The sequence below is a fragment of the Gracilinanus agilis genome, chromosome 2, assembly GCF_016433145.1.
Source record: "Gracilinanus agilis isolate LMUSP501 chromosome 2, AgileGrace, whole genome shotgun sequence".
In the NCBI taxonomy this organism is placed as follows: Eukaryota; Metazoa; Chordata; class Mammalia; order Didelphimorphia; family Didelphidae; genus Gracilinanus; species Gracilinanus agilis.
Window position 1 is genome coordinate 380080080 of NC_058131.1, and position 19995 is coordinate 380100074.

Below are 19995 nucleotides of genomic sequence, written 5' to 3' on the forward strand. Positions count from 1 at the left end.
TGGTTTCCCTCCCCTTCTCTCCCCTCCTCCCTTGGGTACATCGTCCTTCTGGGTTCCATACAGCCCAAACCTCCTCTCAGACTTGATAATTTTTTTTTGGTATAATAACCTGAACAAAGGCACAGCTGATCACTTGTGATCATTTGCAGGCAGAGCAACTTATTTTTAGCCATCTTGTGACTGTGTTTGCTGTTTCTGTGTGGCAATAACTATAGGGAAATTAAATACTATGAGGAAGTACCACAGCAGGACAACAGGAAAGCCAACTGTTGGAGGGTGAGAAGCCATTTAAAAGGGTCTTTCAGGACCATAGAAAATTCTGCGGAGGGTCAAATATGTCCAATGATCAGTCAACAAACATTTTCTGATAGCCTGCAGTGCATAAGGCAACGTACCAGATGCTGCTAGAGGAAATATCAAAAAATGCAATTCAATTCAACAAGCAGCTATTAAGTAACTATTATGTCCACAGACCAAAAAAAAAAAATGCAAAAAGTCAAAAGAGAGTACTTTCCTATAATAAGCTTATATTATACTGGAGAAATATTACGTATGCCACAAACATAAAGAGAAATATAAATACAGATGATGTATAGACAGGTGCATATGTGTATCTTTATATGTGTATATATGTACTTTAAATATAATAAATATGTATAAATTATGTATATTTATATAAAATTCATAATATAGAGATTATATTTTAAATGCATGATATATGCATATGTATGTATAAATATATACTAGTCATGATTTTTTGCTAGCAGAGACATTAAAGATCATCTCACCCAACTCAGATTTTATGGAGGGAAGAAGGGAACCATCATTATTATTAAACACCTCCAAGGGTAGCTAGGTAGCACAGTGGATAGAGCACCAGCTCTGGAGATGGGGAGGCCTGGGTTCAAATCTGACCTCAGACATTTCCTAGCTGTGTGAGCTTGGGCAAGTCACCTGTCCCTTACCACTTTCCTGTCTTGGAACTGATACTTATTTGGTGTTGTTTTTTAAAAACTACTATATGCCACCTACTGTGCTAAGCACCTTAAAATATTATCAAATTGGGGTTGTCCCTCAATTAGGGAATGGCTGAACAAATTGAGGCATATGATGGTAATAGAATACTATTGTGCTATAAGGAATGATGAACTAGAGGGTTTGTATGAAAACTGGAAAGACTTTCATGAACTGATGCAGAGTGAAATGAGCAGAACCAAGAGAACATTATACACAGTAACTGAAACATTGTGGAACAATCAAATGTAACTGACTTTGTTACTAATAGCAGTTCAGTGATCCAGGACAATTCTGAGAGAGTTGAAAAAGAATGCTATCTGCATCTAGAGAAAAAATTGTGGGAGTAGAAATCCAGAAGAAAAACATATAATCTGTCACTTGTTTATACGGGCATATGATTTGGGGTTTTGGTTTTAAAATCTTATTCTACTACAAAAATGAATAATATGGAAATGGGTTTTGAGTAAAAATACATATATATCCCAGTGGAGTTGTTTGTCAGTTCCAGGAGTGGGGAGGGAAGAGGGGAAGGAGACAACATGAATCATGTAACCATGGAAAAACACTTTTTAAAAATTTAAATAAATAAATATTATCTCATTGTACCACCTAGCTGGGCAAGTGAGAAACTAAAATGTCATGTTATCTTAGCTTGAAATCTAATTTAAAGACACTGTAGAAAGAAAAAAAAAAGATTAGGGCTTTTTATTTAGATGAATACAAGTGGCCATATGACCTAATGGTAGATTCCTAAATCTGAAGTCCTCTCTGAGACCCAAAAAGATAAAGTAACTTTCTCTGAGATCTTTGAGGTAGCTGCTGGCAGACATGGGATATAATCCCAGACCCTCTTTACAGATCCAGGATTCTTTTCTATTTTTTAAAAATCCTTACTTTCTGTCTTAGTAACAACTCTAAGACAAAAGGGCAAAGGCTAGGCCAGTGATGAGCAACCTTTTGAGTTTGGTGTGTCAAAATTCACCACAGAAATGAACATAACTCAGGTGGTGTGTCACTTGGAGAAAAAAAACATAATTTTGCAATATTTATAGTTTAAATAACAAAAATGTATAATTGTAATATATAACTGTAATTAATAAACCAAAACAGGTAAATTAATATAGGTAGAATTGTCATCTATAGTGCACAGAGTGTCTATACTACACTATAGCAAATGTTTCATCCTTGGCATGCGGCCCCATACTTTTCTGTATGCGGCAGCATACAGTCATGCGTCATCAAAAATGACTACATGTATCATAGGTTTGCAATCACCAGGCTAGGCAAATAGGGCTAAGTGACTTGCCCAGAGTCCCACAGCAAGGAAATATTTGAGGTTAGATTTGAACTCAGCTCCTCTTTTCTTCAGACCTGGCTATCTATCCCCTGAGCCACCTAGCTGCCCTTCCTGGACTCTTTTCAAGCCTGTCTTAGAAGGAAAGGAGATCCTTAACAACTTAACAGTGTATAAATGGAGATTTTGAACCTTGGACTTCATCCCCCATAAGTCTTTTATTATTCCCAAAATTCCCTTTAATCTCTCCTGCACCTCCATGTTTGCGTGGTCATGTTATTGTTTTATAGTTGGCTATAACTCCTTCCTCTCTCTCTCTGGTTCCTGGGAGCAAGCTGGTTAGTACCTTTTAGTTAGTCTCTTTTGTTATTAATATAATATTTAGTATTTTGATATATTAATTTTAATCTCCACAAGGGGAAGGAGATCATTAACTAGAAGGAAAGTAGATCATTAACAACTTAAGGGGAAGAGGAGGAAGGAATGGAAGGAAATATAGAGGATGTGGCATCCTTGAGGCCATGAAGGAGGATACAGATTGTAAAAGGCAGAGATGAAGAGGGATGTGCCCCACCATGGCTGGTGACAGCAAATGACCTTCTATCAGTTTGGGGCATTTCGATTATCCCTATTGGGCCGGAAGGCTAGTAGAACCAGACAGGACTGGGGAAAGAGGCTGTAGTTAGACGGTGGATGATCCTAAATACCAGACTAGGGAGTTTGTTTTTGATTCTAGAGGCAGTAGGAAGCCAATGAGACACTATTTCTGTTTTAGTCCTAGGTCTGCCTTTAACTAACTAATCAGCCAGCATTTATTTTTCCTGCATGCCGGAATTATGCTAAGTGCTGGGAATACACAGACCCCCCAAAAAGAACAGCTCCTTCTCCCAAGAAGCTAGTATTCTATTAGATTAAACAATATATACATTTGTAAGGATAAACAACATATATACAAGGCAAACAGGGGGTGGGGAAGAGGGAAAAGTGAGACCAGCATCTAGGAGGGACCAAAAAAGGTTGTAAATAGAAGTGGGCATCTAAGTTGAGATTTAAAGGAAACTAGGGTACTCAAAGGGGATTAGGGTCAGGAGGAAAGGCATTTCAGGCATAGGAAGCAGCATATATAAAGGTGCAGAGATCAGAACTTAAGTTCTGCATTCAAGGCACAGCAAGAAGACAGGTTTGTTTAGACAATGGAGAGTAATTTATAATAAACCTGGAAAGATACAATGGATTCAAGTCATAAGTGGCTTTAAAGATCATACAGAGGAGTTTATATCTGATTCTAGAGTAAAGGTTTTTAACCTGAGGTGCACAGATAGATTTAAAGGGGTCCATGAATTTGGATGGGGGAAAAAATTCCATCTTTTTATTTTTCCACTAACCTATCATTTAAATTTGGCATTTCCTTCAATCCTTTTTAAATATTGTTTTAGAAAGGAATCCTTGGGCTTCAGACTGCCAAAAGTTTCCATGACACACAAAATCAGACTAAGAACCCCCATCCTAAAGGTAATAGAAAATCATCAGAGTTTCTTGAGGAGGGGAGTGACACTTATCAGGCCTTATGCTTTAGGAAAATAACACTATGTGAAAGAATGATCAGAGATTCAAGAGACCTGAAGCAGAGGGACTATTGTAATAGTTCAGGGGAGAAGTAATGAGTCTCTGAACTGAGTTGATGGCTATGGAGAAAGGGAATAATTCTGAAAATGTTATGGAAATTACCTTTTGTCCTGACCGATTACTGTCAAGAAGTCTGACTTACTCTCTCAGTCTTACTAATGGCACCACCATTGACTTGTGTAACTTTGGGGAAGTTGTTTTACCCAACTGAGTTTCGTTTTCCTTCTCTACAAAAGCAGATTAGGTGGGGTACACTAGACACCTCCAAGTCATCTTCAAACCTAATTCTAGGAGTCAAACGTTTGTTCCTAGTCCATGAGATGTTCCCACCCCACCCAAAGGGGAAGCATCTGCCTAAAGCAGCAGTCTTCTTCCCAGAAGGGCTCAGGCCCCTGACTGAGAATTATCAAGTCTTAAACAGTCTCTCACTCAATGAGCATATGGTTTCACTTCATGTCAGCATTCTCAGAAGAGGCACTAGCCTGATTCCTTTCATTTTAATGACTCGGCAGTCCTTACTCTGTCAGGGTAGCTAGTCAGGTCTGGAAAGCTGACAGGTTAGATTCTGTCTCTCAGTAAACATCTTCAAAATGCAAAGAGATGAGGAAGGAGAGCAGAACTGGGAAACAGGAATGGGTCTTATTACCCCAAAGGTCATAAATTCTATCATTTGCCAACCTTATTGACTGCTAATTCTAAGGAATATATTTCAGATCACTTGGCTAGACCCAGAGTGTTGAATAGGGAAGGAGCCAGGAGGAATGATGCTTAGCTCAAACCCTTTTTGCCTTCACAAAGCTTCCCAATCTCCTCAGTTCCCAGTTCTTCTTGTTTTGAGCACTCATGGTTCCTATGACTCATCTGGCCTTTATCATGTATTATCTTCCACTGATAGTTATCTTTTCATATGACATCTCAACTAGAATCCACATGCTGGAACTAAAAGAGTCCTTTGGGATCATCTGTCTTTTTATAGATGGGGAAAATGAGACCTAGAGAGATAAAATAACTTCTAGAAATGATAAAGTTAACAAAATTTAGTGGTAGACCCATCAGTAGAGCTGAGGGAATGTCAGGCTACCTCACCCAGTCCTTAAAGGGATCATAGATTTAGAGTAGAAAGGAACCTTAGAATTCAACTAATCAAATCCTCCCATTTTGTAGATGAGAAGATAGAGGTGTAGGTTCAAGGATGTGTCCATGGTCACCCGGGGAGTAAGTGGCACTTGGATTTAGGATTTCTAACTCCAAACCCAGTTCCCTTTCCACTTATATCACACACAGACACACACACACAGACACACACACACAGACACACACACAGACACACACACACAGACACACACACACACACACACACAGACACACACATGCAGACACACACACACACACACACACACACATACACACACTATTTCGGTGCTTTTCCTCCTATTCCAAAAAGATTCTCTTGTTAACTGCTCATCATTCAAGAACCCCAGGGAAAAAATGCACCAGGGAAAAACAGCTTCATGGTAGTGGAAGTAGATATTAGGTCAGGAATTTCATGGAAAGAAGAGTCTAGCTTGATTCCAAACTATTTCACAAACTGACTTGCTTCCCAAAAACATACCTAAATCTCTAATCTCTAATACAAGCAGACTGCCTAATCATCGCCTATAGAGTCATTGATTTGAGGGAAAGAAGGATAAGCTACTAGACCTTAAAATATTTCCTCAACTTGCAACACTCTGCCATTAGAGATTCACTTTTTTGAATTATAGCTTAGCTCCCTGGGAGACCCCCTGTCAAAATGAAAGATCACCCTGGAAAACTACCTGAACTTAAGCCGAGCTCTGTAATAAATACCTTAGCAGAGATGAGCTAATCAGGTTTCTTTCCAAAAGAACAGCTAGCCAAAAAGGAATGAGAGTCAGGGAAAGGGGAAGAGAAAGAGGCATGGGAAGAATATAAGAAGATGGAGGCAGCACGTAGGCACATAGAAGAGGAGGGAAGTACTAAAATAGGATATGACTATGTATCCAAGACCAACTAAGCTCACTTTTTAGTATTATGCCCTCTTTGTCCAGCACTGCTGATTGCTAGAACCCAGAGACAGGGTGGGAGTTCAAACAGTCACCATTTAGTTACAGAATCCTACAAGGTTAGACTTGGAAGGATTCTGAGGCACCATTTAGTCCCTTTCCATTTGACAGGTGAGGAAAGCGATGCCCAAGGTCACTCCAGAAAAAAATGGCAGAGTTCTGTTGAACCCAGATCCTAGGATTCCAAGGGCAGGGCTCTTTCAAGCACCCCCCCTCCCATGCATGCGCGCCTGGCTTCTGTCTGCCCTCAGATCCCTCCCCTGGCAGCAGCTTTATTGTGTATATTGTTATGAAAAAATAAAATCATTAGTAGGCATCACGGATCTAGATCAAGATGGTGGGGAAAGTTTGTGCTTTGAGGACTCGACACACTCTGCCTGCTCCAAACCCTGTCAGGACGTGATGGTGTCTGCTCAGCCTTAATTACCTCTGCTTTTCATTTATATTCTTGCCCGAAGGAGAGGGCTTAGTCAGTTTGCTGTTGTGCTCCTGCCCTCTGGTGGCATAAGCTGAGAAGTGCAGGCAGCTTCATCTGCAAATAGTTGATGGAACAAAAAGCCAGAAACTTCCCAAGGTCAATTAAGACTCCCAAGGAGAGAGGAGCCTTACTGCTTGGGAACCAGGAGGAAGAAGCTCCACTTCCCTAACACAGCAGGCCCTACTAGGGCAAAGAATCCCCATGGTTTGTTCTAGATGGCTCCAAATGAGAGTATGAAGACGATCCACCAGGATCCTTGGCTGAGGGGCTAATCTTCTGCACAGGGAAATTGGGAGGCGTGGGACTAAAGGAACAACAAAAACGCAAAGGATCCAAAGAAGCCTGGATGCAGCCAAACCAGCCCAGCTCTCCTCTCCTGGCCAAAAGTTCAGGTGCCTCTAGCAGGACTGCTCCAATGGGGAAAAGGGAATGTATCTGGGGGTCTAAGAGGGAAAAATAGAAACAAATTATTGGAAATTTTTCTTAGGAATTTGGGATCTTGGAAATTTAAACCAAAGGCTTTGGGGAGATATCACCCATCTAATCTCTAGAACACAATTTACAATTTCTTTCTCTAAAACCTAAACTATTGTCCTTGAGGGGACAGTGTTTCCAAACTCCTGCCACCTTAAGATTCCTGTCTCCTCAAAACTCTACTTCCTTAGTCAGAAAAGGCATCTGGGGAGATGCTCTTAGCCTCCTGAACCTCCTCATTTGAATGTCTGGTGGTTCAAAGATTTACAGCTGGAAGGAACCACAGAGGTCACTTAGTCTAATTTCTTCATTTTACAAGTGAGAAAACAAAGATGAAAGAAGTCATTTGTCCAAGGTCATACAGGTGGCAAATATCAGAATTATGATTTGAACCAGGTCTTCTGATGCCAAGTCCAACACACTTTCTACTATATTTTGCTCCCTCTGGTGTTGAATCAATACTTTGACTTCTCTGTGCAGTGTCAAGACAATAGTCCAACCTCTGTGTCCTGGAATTCCTTCTGGTAAAATAGAGGACTATAGGAAAAAATCATTCCAATTTCATTTCATATAGGTTATCACCCCAAATGTTTAATCTCACACAGCTTGGTCTGTCAGGAAGTATGCTTTTATTACTTTTATTTTATTTTTTATTATAATATTTGTTGATTTTTCATTATTAATACTTTTCATTTTTATTTCTTCCAGGGTACCAGGTTCCTACAGCTTCTGAGTACTAGAGACCAGTGAATTCTGAAACAAACCTGTGAGAGAGAACAGAGAAGAAGTAGGGAAGTTTTGTCAAATTGCCATTGGGCTGGTAACACAATTTGGGGGTTATTTTTGTTTGGTTGGTTGGTTTTTTGCCATACTCTTTCTGTTTCCTATGTCCAATGTTTTAAACAATTCACGGTCAAATATATTATTGCCTAAGATTAGCCAACACAGAGGAATACAAACATACAAAGAAAGTCACCCAGAAATACCGCATCACCAAAACTACAATGAAATCTCACCCAGCTAATTTGCTCTCTTTCCTATTAAGGCACACTATCCTACAATTCCATTACTAATAGGCTGGCCTAGACAACAGCTCAGAAATTGAGCTCTCCCTGCTTTTAACTACTGCCTACACCTAGCCTCAGAGTAGAAGATAGCCTCTAATGCTCTCATTAGAGCCTTCCTCCTCCTCCAACCTTACCTCCTAGATTGTGCTAACTTAGAAAAAGTCATCCTCTGTACAGAGCAAGAGGAGCCTAAGAGGCAGTCTGGGGAAGAGGAGAAAAGTACTGAAAGTCGGGAGATCAGCCACACCAACTCCTATGTGATCTTCAGCAAGCTACATCCCCTCTCCCAGACCTTAGCTGCTTCATGGGTAAAACGAAGAGGTGGGATCAATCTCTAAGGTGCCTTTCAGTTCTGACACCCAATGGTCTAAGCAACTTGAATCTTGGATTGAGAGACTTTCTGGGGAATTCTCCCAACTCCACCCTTCCCTTGAACAAAGGGGCCCCAACCCAGAGCCCTTTGGGACAGCTAAGGGAGAGGGAAAGCTCTGGAGTGCTTGCAAAGGCCCAAGGTGCTTAATGGAGATGCAAAATTAGAGAATAGAGCTGGAGGAAGAGAAATAGGCAGCATCCTCAGAGAGCCAGCATTCAGCCTGACCCCACCAAACCCTAGGGCAGAAAACTCGTGACATTTTGATAATGCTCCTCAAATGGAACATTTCTATTTCCCCCAAAAAGATGGACACTGTCGGCAAAATTCATAAAGATCTTATTAAACTTTCCCTTTTACTGCTTCTTTATCTCTCCTGGTGAAATACAGCAGCCTGCAGGTTGCCATGGTGACGGCTGAATTTTTAAATAACAGTCCTCTAGCAGCTCGGCTGAAGGCTGTACCAGCCCCGGGCGGCAAGTAAGGGTAGAGGCTAGAGAGGAAAAAGAAGCTCTAGATTTATCCCAATATGCTGCAACTTTCCCAACTTGGTTTCATCTCAAAGGGTCATGTTGTTTGGAGGACGGGACTTTTGGATCCCTTTTGACAAAGGCAGTCAGGTCCTATGGAAAGAGATTGGACTAGAGGGAGGACCCTAGGGCTCTAGTCCAGGCTCTTGGGGCAAGTAACAGCCTCTCTGATGTTCATTTACCTCATCTGTAAAACAGAGGGGTTGTCCTAAATGATCTCTAAGATCCCTCCAAGTTTAATGTTCCCTAGGTCTAGGAGACAATATGGTAGAGTGGAAAAAACACTCAATTTGGAGTCATATCCTGTCTGTCATTTTTCTCATCCTGTCTCTATCATTTACTATCTGTGGGCTGGACTCAACTCTTGAGTCCTCAGTTTCTTCATCTGCTAAATGGGGGGATGTTAGACTAAATAGTAGTAAAAGGAATAATAACTAGCATTTATATAACACTTTAAGGTTGGCAAAGCATTTCACAAATAAATGATCTCATTTTATCTTCACAACAACCCTGGGAGGTAGGTTGTATTATGACTTCCATTTTACAGATGAGAGAACTGAGGCAGATGAAGGTTAAGTGACTTATCTAGATAAGAAAGCTAGTAAGTATCTAGAAAGTAAATGACCTCAGAGACAGCTAGGTAACTCAGTATATGGAGAGCCAGGCATGGAGATGGGAGGTCCTGGGTTCAAATCTGGCTTCAGACACTTCCTAATGTAATGTACTGGAGATGGTAGCATGGAATTTCTGCAAAATACACGGTCAAGACTCACCCCTAGCTAAATATGACCCTGAGCAAGTCACTTAATCCCAATGGCCTGGCCCCTTCTGCTCTCTCTGACTTGGCACCAATACTTAGTATCAATTCTAAGATGAAGAATGCATAAACTATTTGGGGAAATAGGCAGAGAAGGAATCCTACCAAATTCTTTTTATGAAACTAGGATAGTACTGCAAACTAAGCCAGGAAGAACAAAAACAGAGAAAGAAATTTACAGGACAATTTCATCCATGAATATAGATGCTAAGATGAAAAATGGCCTTTCAGTTGCCTTCTACCTCTACATCTATGATCTTGTGATTCAAAGTAATTTCCTCCTACCTAAGCCCCTTTCTCAAATAATCTTCAACACCCAAACCAATGACCCTTCTTCTAGGATGGAAGAGAACAAGGTATTTAGCAGAGTAGAGAGCCTCTCCTTCATCCTCAAGGTTTCCAAAGTAGGAGAGGAGAGAATAAAGGAGATACACCCAGCAAAATACAGAAGTAACATTCTACAGTGGGTAACAAAGAAATCCATCTGGACAAAGAAAACCCTACTGTCATCTGGGGAACAGGTGATCACGAGATGGCCATTCCCTTCACCAAGCATATACACAGAATACCAGACTCCTTGAGCTGCAAAAAACCTGAAGAGGCCCCTTGGCCCAGACTTTAGGTTAAAGCACAGATCCGTGCAGTGATTGTCAGTTCTGTGGCTCCCTTTATTCAAAAGGGAGGGGAGCGCTCTGCCCCTCCAACCAAACATTGAAGAATTATTTCTCTCTGCTGTAAAGGGGGTATGATAACTGAACCTGAAATAGACTTGGCATTTCTCTAGAAGTCAGAAGAGCACTGGCCCCAGGGGAAAGCAGAAGAGGAAAAAGGACCTCCATTTCTGTGGGCACAAACCGCATTACCTACCCATGCCCTCCTCCTCCTTTCTGGTCAGGGCACTAGAGGCCCAGAAACTAACTAATCCAGCAGGCATTTGGTCTAGGATTTCCTCATCAGCATTCACCAAGCAGCACTGGGCACAGCAGGAAGGAGATATTGCAGAGGCTTAAGGAAGAGATAAAAGCAGAGCCCTGGAAGAGAGAGACAGAATAGTGGTTAACAACAGCCCCCTTCCCTGCTGCCTCCCCTTCCAGTACACAAGACAAGAATGCAAAGATCCCAGGCCCTATAGGAGAAAAGTTTGTATGGCAGAGTAGAGGGTCTTTCTAACCTCCTAGCTCCCAGTGCAAGAATACAAGAGTGAAAACTGAGGATAGAAGGAGGGAGGGAGAGATGCTCTGCCTCCAAGATCATATTCCCTACTTAATTATGTTGAATTGTGATTCTGCAATCCCCCAAAAAAGCCCAATTGAAACTGCAAAGCCTAACCTCTAGGATTTGTCTCTGAGGGTCCTCATGAGCCACAGTCTTATTGAATCCTGCCCCTTTCCACAAAATCAGGTCCCTAATAGAATAATGAAATTAGGGGGTTAAAATTAGATATTTCTCCTTCCTAGGAAACCTCAGTGCACACACACACACACACACACACACACACACACACACACACACACATTCCATACTTTTTCCTGATAAAAAGAAAGGGTCCCAAACTAGGAGTCAGAAGATATATCCTACTCTGGCCCTTTTCTTCCAGGAACTGGATTAAATTATTTTAAAGCTCCCTTTAAGCTCTGATTTCCATGATTATTGTCCTGTGGAATGACAGCATATCAGACAGTAGTTTTGCCATCTCTTGAGGTACCTAAAAAAGTACAGTCACTGTTTATGTCCCGTTGGTAATTCCTGAGCAGCAAGAGTATGGCAAATTAAGTTAATTGGGCTGGGGTGTAAACATCACATGAATGAATGAATGAATGAATGAATGAATGAATGAATGAAGCTTTTAGTAAGTATTCACAATGTGCAAAGCACAATATATAGAAAAACAAAACAGCCCCTGCTCTTGAGGAGCTTACATGGAATATTTCAGCTAGAAGTTAGAAGGAAAGGCTCCATAGTCCTTAGGGCACAGCAGCAAAGCAGATCACCTCTTCTTTGGCATCATTTCTACTAACAAAATAAAATCCTATCAGTTTCTTGATGCCAAACCATCAGACAGGGTCAAGGACTTTAGGGACAAGAACTTTCTTTTCTGTATCTTCAGAAGATATGCTTTAGTACCTATTGTGATTGCTATTGCTATTTGAATCTTTATGACCCCATGAACCATACTGTCTGTGGGGTTTTCTTGGCAAAGATATTAGAGTGGTTCTTCATTTCCTTCCCCAGTGGATTAAGGCAAGAAAGGTTTAGTGACTTTACCTACAGTCACACAGCTAATAACATATCTGAATCAGGATTTAAATTCAGATCTTCTTGAGCCCAGGCCCAGTGCTCTATGTACTATGGCAACATCTAGCAGCCTACCTATTGTATTCAGAGTCCAGTGGCAAGGATTCCAGAAAGACTCAAATGAGGAAAACAAGGAACCATTAAAAAAAAGTTCATATTCATCCAACAGGCCAACAAATTTTACGTATTATCCATTAATGAATAGACTGTGTATCCAAAAGATATACAGAAACTTAGAGTAGTAGGGAGATTGCTTGGGCTTAGAGTTAGGTAGACCTGGTTCTAAATCTCATCTCTGACATTTATGAGTCATGTGATTTGAGACCGTTACTTAGTCTTTTTTAGCCTTGGTTTCCTCTTCTGTAAAATGGGAGTAGTGATAGCACCAACATTACAGAGTTGTTGTGAAGATAAAATGATATCATAAATGGTAAGGAATTTTAAAACCTTAAAGCAGAGTGAAAATGCTAGCCATTATTGTTAAATCAGAAACATTCTATGTGTCTGACAACTTCCCTAGATTTATCTACTAATGGATTTCTTACAGGTGGTTAGAAATCTTCTAGGCAATAGCTAAGATAGAGGGTTTAGATACCTTCTATGCTAAACATTTTCTATTTGTAACATCTCCCTATCCTTTTCACTTTAAGGCCTGCCAGCAGTCCTTAATGTTCCCTTTCATCAAATTTTTCAATTAATTATATTATGTTCTCAGAAAAAGCTTGTCTTTAGTGATTTTTCTCCTTTTTCCTCCTCTTCATTCCCTATACTACTATCACTCTTAAGTCCAAAGGAAATTGGCAATTTATAATCCCAAGAATTAATTTTTATATTCTTTCCTTCATCCAGAATGATCCAGTCCAGTGCTGTTCTGTGTTCCTCTATTTTGTGAGCATTTCCAAATATACATGGTTTCTAGAAGAGGCACCCATGCCAGAGGAGGCTAACTAAGCAACAGCTGAAATCATCTTAATTTTATAATAGGTGGGGGCATGGAAAAGGAGAAGAGAAAAGAGAATTCAGAATAATCTGTCTTCAGCTATGCACCCTGGCTCTCTGTTCCCAAATGCTAGGAATTGGACCATACAGAGAGTGCTTGCTGCAAAGATGACATTGCCATCAGCTAGTTCCTCTGAGTCTAAAATTGAATGGAGAGCAGGTATTGGTCAAGTCTGTACCTTCTTACAAACTCAGGTCTTACTTATGTGGCAACTCATTTCAGATCAACCTAAGTATTTAATAATAGATTCCTTCAGATTTTGTTGAATTCAAAAGCCCTTTCTCAGTCTTCATCACTCTATCAGTGACCAAGGTTGGCAAAATTGTAAAATAGGCTAATTTTGATACTCCTTTATTGCCTTTTCCATCCAATCATCAACTCCCCTGGAGCTGTCATCATTCCTAATGGAGTCAACCCTAATTCCCCTACCCTTAGACCCATGCTCTAACCTTTTCTAATCCCTTGACCCAAAATGTAATGGAATATTCCATACTCCACATTCGCACAAACTGTCTCCTCACTGCCTAAAATATGCTCCCTGATCCTTGATTGATACCTCTGGGAATCTTCTTCAAGTTTCTATGCAGTTTCTTCCTCTTCCATAAGAATTTTCTAATCTCTCCAAATTGTTAATTTTCTTGCATTATTTTATATTTTTTAATCTAGATAATTCCCTCACCCCTACCCAATACACACACACACACACACACACACACACACACACACACACACACACACACACACCTACCTAGAATCTAAGTTCTCTGGAAACAGGAATTGTTTAATTATTATCTTTGTCCCCAAGCTAATAGTGCCTTTTGTATAGTAAATCCTTAATAAATATTTGTTAACAATATTGCCTTGTATTTCATTGCCTTCACTGAATTGAATGACAATAATCAATAAACATATAATTATTAAATACCTACTCTGTGCCAGGCACTGCACTAAGTGATGAATAATGGGATGAGATTTGTGACTCCCTAGCTAATTTAAAAATGATTTTTAAATAAGGTCTAAATAGGTGGCGATGACTAAAGTATTTTGTTACAAAGAATTTTTAACAGAGGTCCTTAATACTTTATTGCAACGGAGTAGGAGAATGAATTTTAGACAGGAAGGCAGGCCAGTAAGAGAGATATTTAAAGGTAAATGAATATAAGATCACATCAGATTGCATTCACAATTTTGAAATGGGTGCCTTAAGCCATAGAATCATAAAAATGGAATGGATTTCTTGAAGAAGTTCGGTATCTCACTCATCTAAGATGAATAAGTAGGTGTCTGTCCTATTTTTTAAAACTCTCCAGGTTCAGAGATTGTAACACTTTCTGAAGTTTAGTTGCTTTGATTGTCAGAGTATCTAACTTCTCGGGTCCAGCTGAATTGAATTATTTTGCCACACATTGAACAAAAAATTGAGGTCCTTAGTAAAGATTTTTTTTAAATCAAATTGGAAGTATATGTGTCCAACAACTGAAAAACAGCTAACTAAGTTGGGGTATATTTATATACTAGAATGTTAAGGTAGCAATGAAAATAAATGAAGTGGATATTTTTTAAATTGTATTTCATCTCTGTGGCAGCCTAAGGAGTCAGAAATTGGAATGACAGAAAAAGAGCTATGAGACGCCAGGATGTGATGAGCTCTTGCACATATACAGACAGCTCAGTGTTATTTAATTCCATTCCCTTTGCTCCCATGAAGGATTTCTGGTCTGCCATTAAGGGGATAGGGGAAAGAAAGTCACTCCAAAATGAATGGCTGCAGATACTGGGAGTCAGACTCCTGGACTGACATGGGAAAGACATTGGGCAGTGAACCTGCTTGGTCCAGTTAAGGTCTTGATGCCAGGCTGCTGGGTGGCAAGAGCTCACATCTTTATCTTCAGTTCCTCAGAAGAGCCACCACCAGTGCTAAGATCAGTGCTGCAGTACCAGATCCAAGAGCAGAAGCAGCAATTTTAATGAGAGGAGATCCAGAGTGCCATAAATTATAAACTACTACAAAGTGTGATGTATAGTTTGGGGAGAATCATTCAGAAGATTCCATATTGTAGGAAATGATAAGTAAAGGTAATGGAGAAACCAGGGATATTATAATAAAACTAAGTGATTTGTGGGTACACACACTGGGGTTTATGAGAGACTAGACAGTCGGAATGACATGGGCCCAGTAGGGGGAAGTTGCCCAGAACAGAGTCCCTTGGCGTGAGATGGTTGCGGCCCTATGCTCCTCTGGGAGTCAACAGGAATAACCTAGACCTGGACATGGAGACCAGAACAGCCAAGCTGCTCCTAAATGACAAAGGGACAGTTGATCAACTGTCACCCTGGGCCATAGGCTTTGAATCCAACAGGCAAGGTAACAGGAAGTAACTGTGTTTAATTATGAACAACTAAAAGGTGGGAAAGGGATGTCTACTCTAAAACCTTAAAATCTAATGACAAAACCCACAGGGAAAGGGGCGGACTTATTTCTACACTTAGTGACCTAAACAGACAGGGCCCAAGGAGCTGTAATGGAGTCTCTGAGTGACTGTTTCAGACCTGGACCTGCCACGCTTGAGCACAGCTAAGGGCTGATGTGGGTTTGGGGTTCTCACTGCAATCCACCGTTGATCTCTAGATGCCAAGAGCCAAGGTGGTCTCAGGTACCAAGTAGGGAAAGTTTGCTTGAGACGCTGTCCACCAGATCTCAAACTTCTCCTCTTCCCTTGGTACAGCACTGAAGATCTTGACTCTTTGCTAGATGCCACCACCACACAGGATCCCAGGGAAAATCAGGATGCAGGGTGTCCTTTACTCTGAGATCTTCCAGGCTGGCAACAGTTTTTGACCACCACTAATGGAATCCTCTCTCAGGGCCCAAGGCACTACTTCCTGGTCTTTCATTCCATCTTGGAATTCCCAGCTCCAGCTCCTTCCTGCTAGATACATCCTTAATACTTAATTAACTAACTAATCTAATCTTCCTCACAACAAAATGGGAGAGCTTAACAAATTTTTCTTTAACTTTAGCTGCACTAACTAGTAAACTAAGAACCCACAATCTGCTGGCTGTGTTCTATGAAGGAAGAAATAGAGGAGATGTTCTACGCAAAGAGAAAAAATTTTAAGTGCAAAGGAGGGAATGGAACAATAGAGTTCATATTTTTTAGAATTCTGAGAAACTTTTATATTATCCCCTGGACTAAATTTCAGACTCAGTCAGCATAGGTTTTAACTTGGAACCACAACACAAAGCCACATAAAAGGCTCACATGATACACTTCAGTGAGACTGAGAAGACTACTTGGTCAGTGGTTTAAGCATAGGGTCGCTTGGTGGGAAATTGAGATTTATAATCCCTCTTCCTGAATAATTAATATGGTAATTCAATTTCTTTTTGAAGTCTTAAAAAAGTAGTACACAAGCTGAATTAGACTGACACTACTAATGCTAAAGGACTCCAAGTCACATGAAGTATCTACCAAGTATACGGTTGTTACAAGGATAACTATAAAGGGCAATAATCACTCATTATATAATATTCCAAGAGCACCTACGTGGTACAGTGAATGAAGTGCCAGATTCTGGAGTAAGGAGGACTCATCTTCTTGAGTTCCTATCTAGTCTCAGACATTTACTAGCTATATGATCCTGGGCAAGTCACTTAACCTTTGTTTTCCTCAATTTTCTCATCTGTAAAATGAGCTGGAGAAGGAAATGGTAAAACATTCCTGTATCTTTGCCAAGAGAACTCCAAAAGGGGTCACAAAGAGTCAGACGCAACAATATAATATTTTAAGGTTTGCAGAATGTTTTACATATGTTATCACTTTTGATCTTCACAAGAATACCATGTGAGGTTATGTGACTTTCCCAACCCAAATATACGGGTTATATGTGTCTGAGGTGAGGTTTGAAACAAGATTGTGTGACTCCAGGACTAAGTCATTAACTATGCTGCCTCCAATAGGCGAGAAGGAAAGATTGAAAAAAAAATTCTACCCAAAAAAAAAAAAAAAAAAAAACTCTATACACAGTGATACAAAGAGAAATCAAAAGAATTGCATACACACTGACTATAACTATTTTTGTTTGTTTGTTTTAAAGAAAGGAAGGAAAGGGGAAAGGGGAAGAGAGAAGAAAGGGGAAGAGAAGGGAAAACCATACAGCCAAAATCTTTGTGGTTTTTCAGCTTTTGATTCTGCCCTAGTAAAGGATAGAATCTAAAAATAAAATGAGCTTTGTTCTATAGGTTCCTTTACTTGGTTTTTGTGAATAGTTATTAAGCATACAATTTAATTTTTTTTCTTAACTAAAAAAATTAAGCCATTGTATTTTTACGGTGATATTTGTCAACATAAGCTAATGTGAACAAATTCTGAAACCTCTTAGCTGACATTTTAATGACTAAGATTGTTTCAGAGACTTTGTCTATTTAGACTATTCTGCATTCCCTGACTGTTCCAAGAGTCTTGTGCTTTTGAACATGGCCACAAAATATAGGACCACAACACAGCTTTGGGCTATAAACCATAGGTGGAGAGCAAGATGTCCAAATTAATTCTTAGAAAGCTATTGATTCACTTTGGGTCTGGGAAAGAAAAGTAGGAAAATAACTAAAAAATGAGGATAGGTATTCTTTCTGAAAACATAACACTTTAGGCTACCTAACTAGTGAGCTCCCCTCTTCTTTTCTCTCAATGATCTTTATTAAGTTCATCTACCATACAAAGAGTGGTGCTCATTTTATGAACAAACGTATTGCCATGATATAATCACTATATTTGATTATCCTTATTGGGAAGATACTACCACATAAGCATAAATGTTCAGTGCAGCAAAATGATTCACTTGTGTTACATAGCATTTTCCCCCTCAAAAAATACAAAATATTTCCACTATCCACTATCCACTGAGCCACCTAGCTGCTCCAAAATCAAATGTCATTAAAATCAGTATTTAAGGCACTTTGTGCTAGGTTCTGGGAAGATAGAGACAAGAAGTCCCTGCCCTCCCAGAGCTTTTATTCTACTGAGTGGGATATGAGGTGTACATGAGTAAGTAAAAAGAACTTGTGTTGGGAAGGAGAGAACATGAGTATTTGAGGAAATCAGAAAGCAAGCTTCACTTAGAAGGTAGTCTCTGAATTGAGCCACAAAAGATGCCAGAGATTCCTGAGTGCTTCATGGGCCTTGGAATATGGGGAGACAGAAGGTAATGCACTGAGTTGAGAGAAAAGCTAGAAGACCAGTTTGTCTACCATCCTGTCAACTATTTAAAAAGGGAGGGCAAATCTCAACCCCACTTGATGTACAAAGTCAAGCAAAAAGAAAGTTGAAGGCTTTTACTTAGGAATGCATTGAAAAGAATGATGGAATATTGTGTCATAATCAACTGTGAATAATTTGGCTGTTCTCAGCAATACAATAATCTAGGACAGTCCCAAAGGATCTTTGATGAAAAATGCTGCAAGAGAATTGATAAACTTTGAATGTAGATTGAAGTGTACTTAAAAAAACCCCACTTTTTCCATTTCTCTTGTTTCATCTTTTTTTGCCTATGTTTTCTTTTGCAACATGACTAATATGGAAATATTTTTGCATGATTTTAAAGTATGATCGATATCAAAATGCTTGCCTTCTCAAGTTTGGAGTTGGGATAGGATGGAAAGAGAATTTAGAAATCAAAATTTTACAAAATGATTTACATTTTTTATATATCATTTGGAGATATTTAAGATAAATAAAAATATTTTTTAAAAAAGAAAGAAAGAATGTTGGTGCTGGAACCCCAGGACCTGATTTCTAATCACAGCTCCGGCTCTTCCTCTGAAGGACCCTTAAGGGTGAATCCGTTTTTCTCTCTGAGTCTTTTTCTTCATCTCTAAAATAAAGGCTCAAACTCAAGTAGAATCATATCCCTGTGAGCCACATATTAACTTAGGAAAACACAAATTAACATTATCAATGGGCAGCTAGGTGGTACAGTGGATAGAGCGGCAGGCTCAGAGCCAGGAAGACTCATCTTCCTAAATTCAAATCTGGCCTCAGCCACTTAATAATTATGGGACCCTAGGCAAGTCACTTAACCCTATTTGGCTTAATTTTTTCTCATCAGTAAAATGAACTAGAAAAGGAAATGGCAAACCACTCTAATATCTTGTCCCCAAGAAAATCCCAAGTCAGGTCACAGAGACTTAGACACAATTGAAAAATGATTGGACAACAACAACGTCTATATAGTATTTTTATTTGTTTTGTTAAACATTTCCTAGTTATATTTTAGTCTGGTTCTAATCCTAGCTTTGGGGAGTTTGGGGGGTTTTGATACTCCTGAACTAGATGACCTCAATGGTTCCTTTCAGTTCCAGGTCTACACCTAGATCCAAGTCACTTAACCTACCATGCCACAGAACACACTGTAAACATTCATTGCTGTTATTGTGATGTTGGTTGGTGGACCTCCGGCAAAGCTGGGACTAGAACCTTCCTATTCTGATCCCTGCCTTTATTTACCCTACCTGGCTTTTTTTTTGTGATGGTGGGAAATATCTTTGCAGTATGCATAAAATGTTTTATTCATCTAAACAACATCCAGTGCTTCCCCTGAGGTACTTACCAGCTCCACTTTTATACCTTCAGAGAATCTGTGAGAAGTCAGGGCATGGGAGAGAGTCATGCAACCTGGTGCCCGGGCCACAAAACCCAAGGGAAGTTTTAGTTTCCCATTCAGAGTTCTAAGCCAAGACACCTTCAGCCAGTTTTGGAGGTCCACCCACATTCCACCAGGGGCCTCAAATCTGAGGGACTGTGTGGGCAAACATGCCACCTTCCAGCTAAGGAGAATCATGAAGCAATTAACTGAAAAATAGAGCCATTACTAGGACTTTTGGTGCCCAGAGCAAGTACTGAATGCAACATCTGAGCAAGGGCCCCAACATGCACCCTCAGCT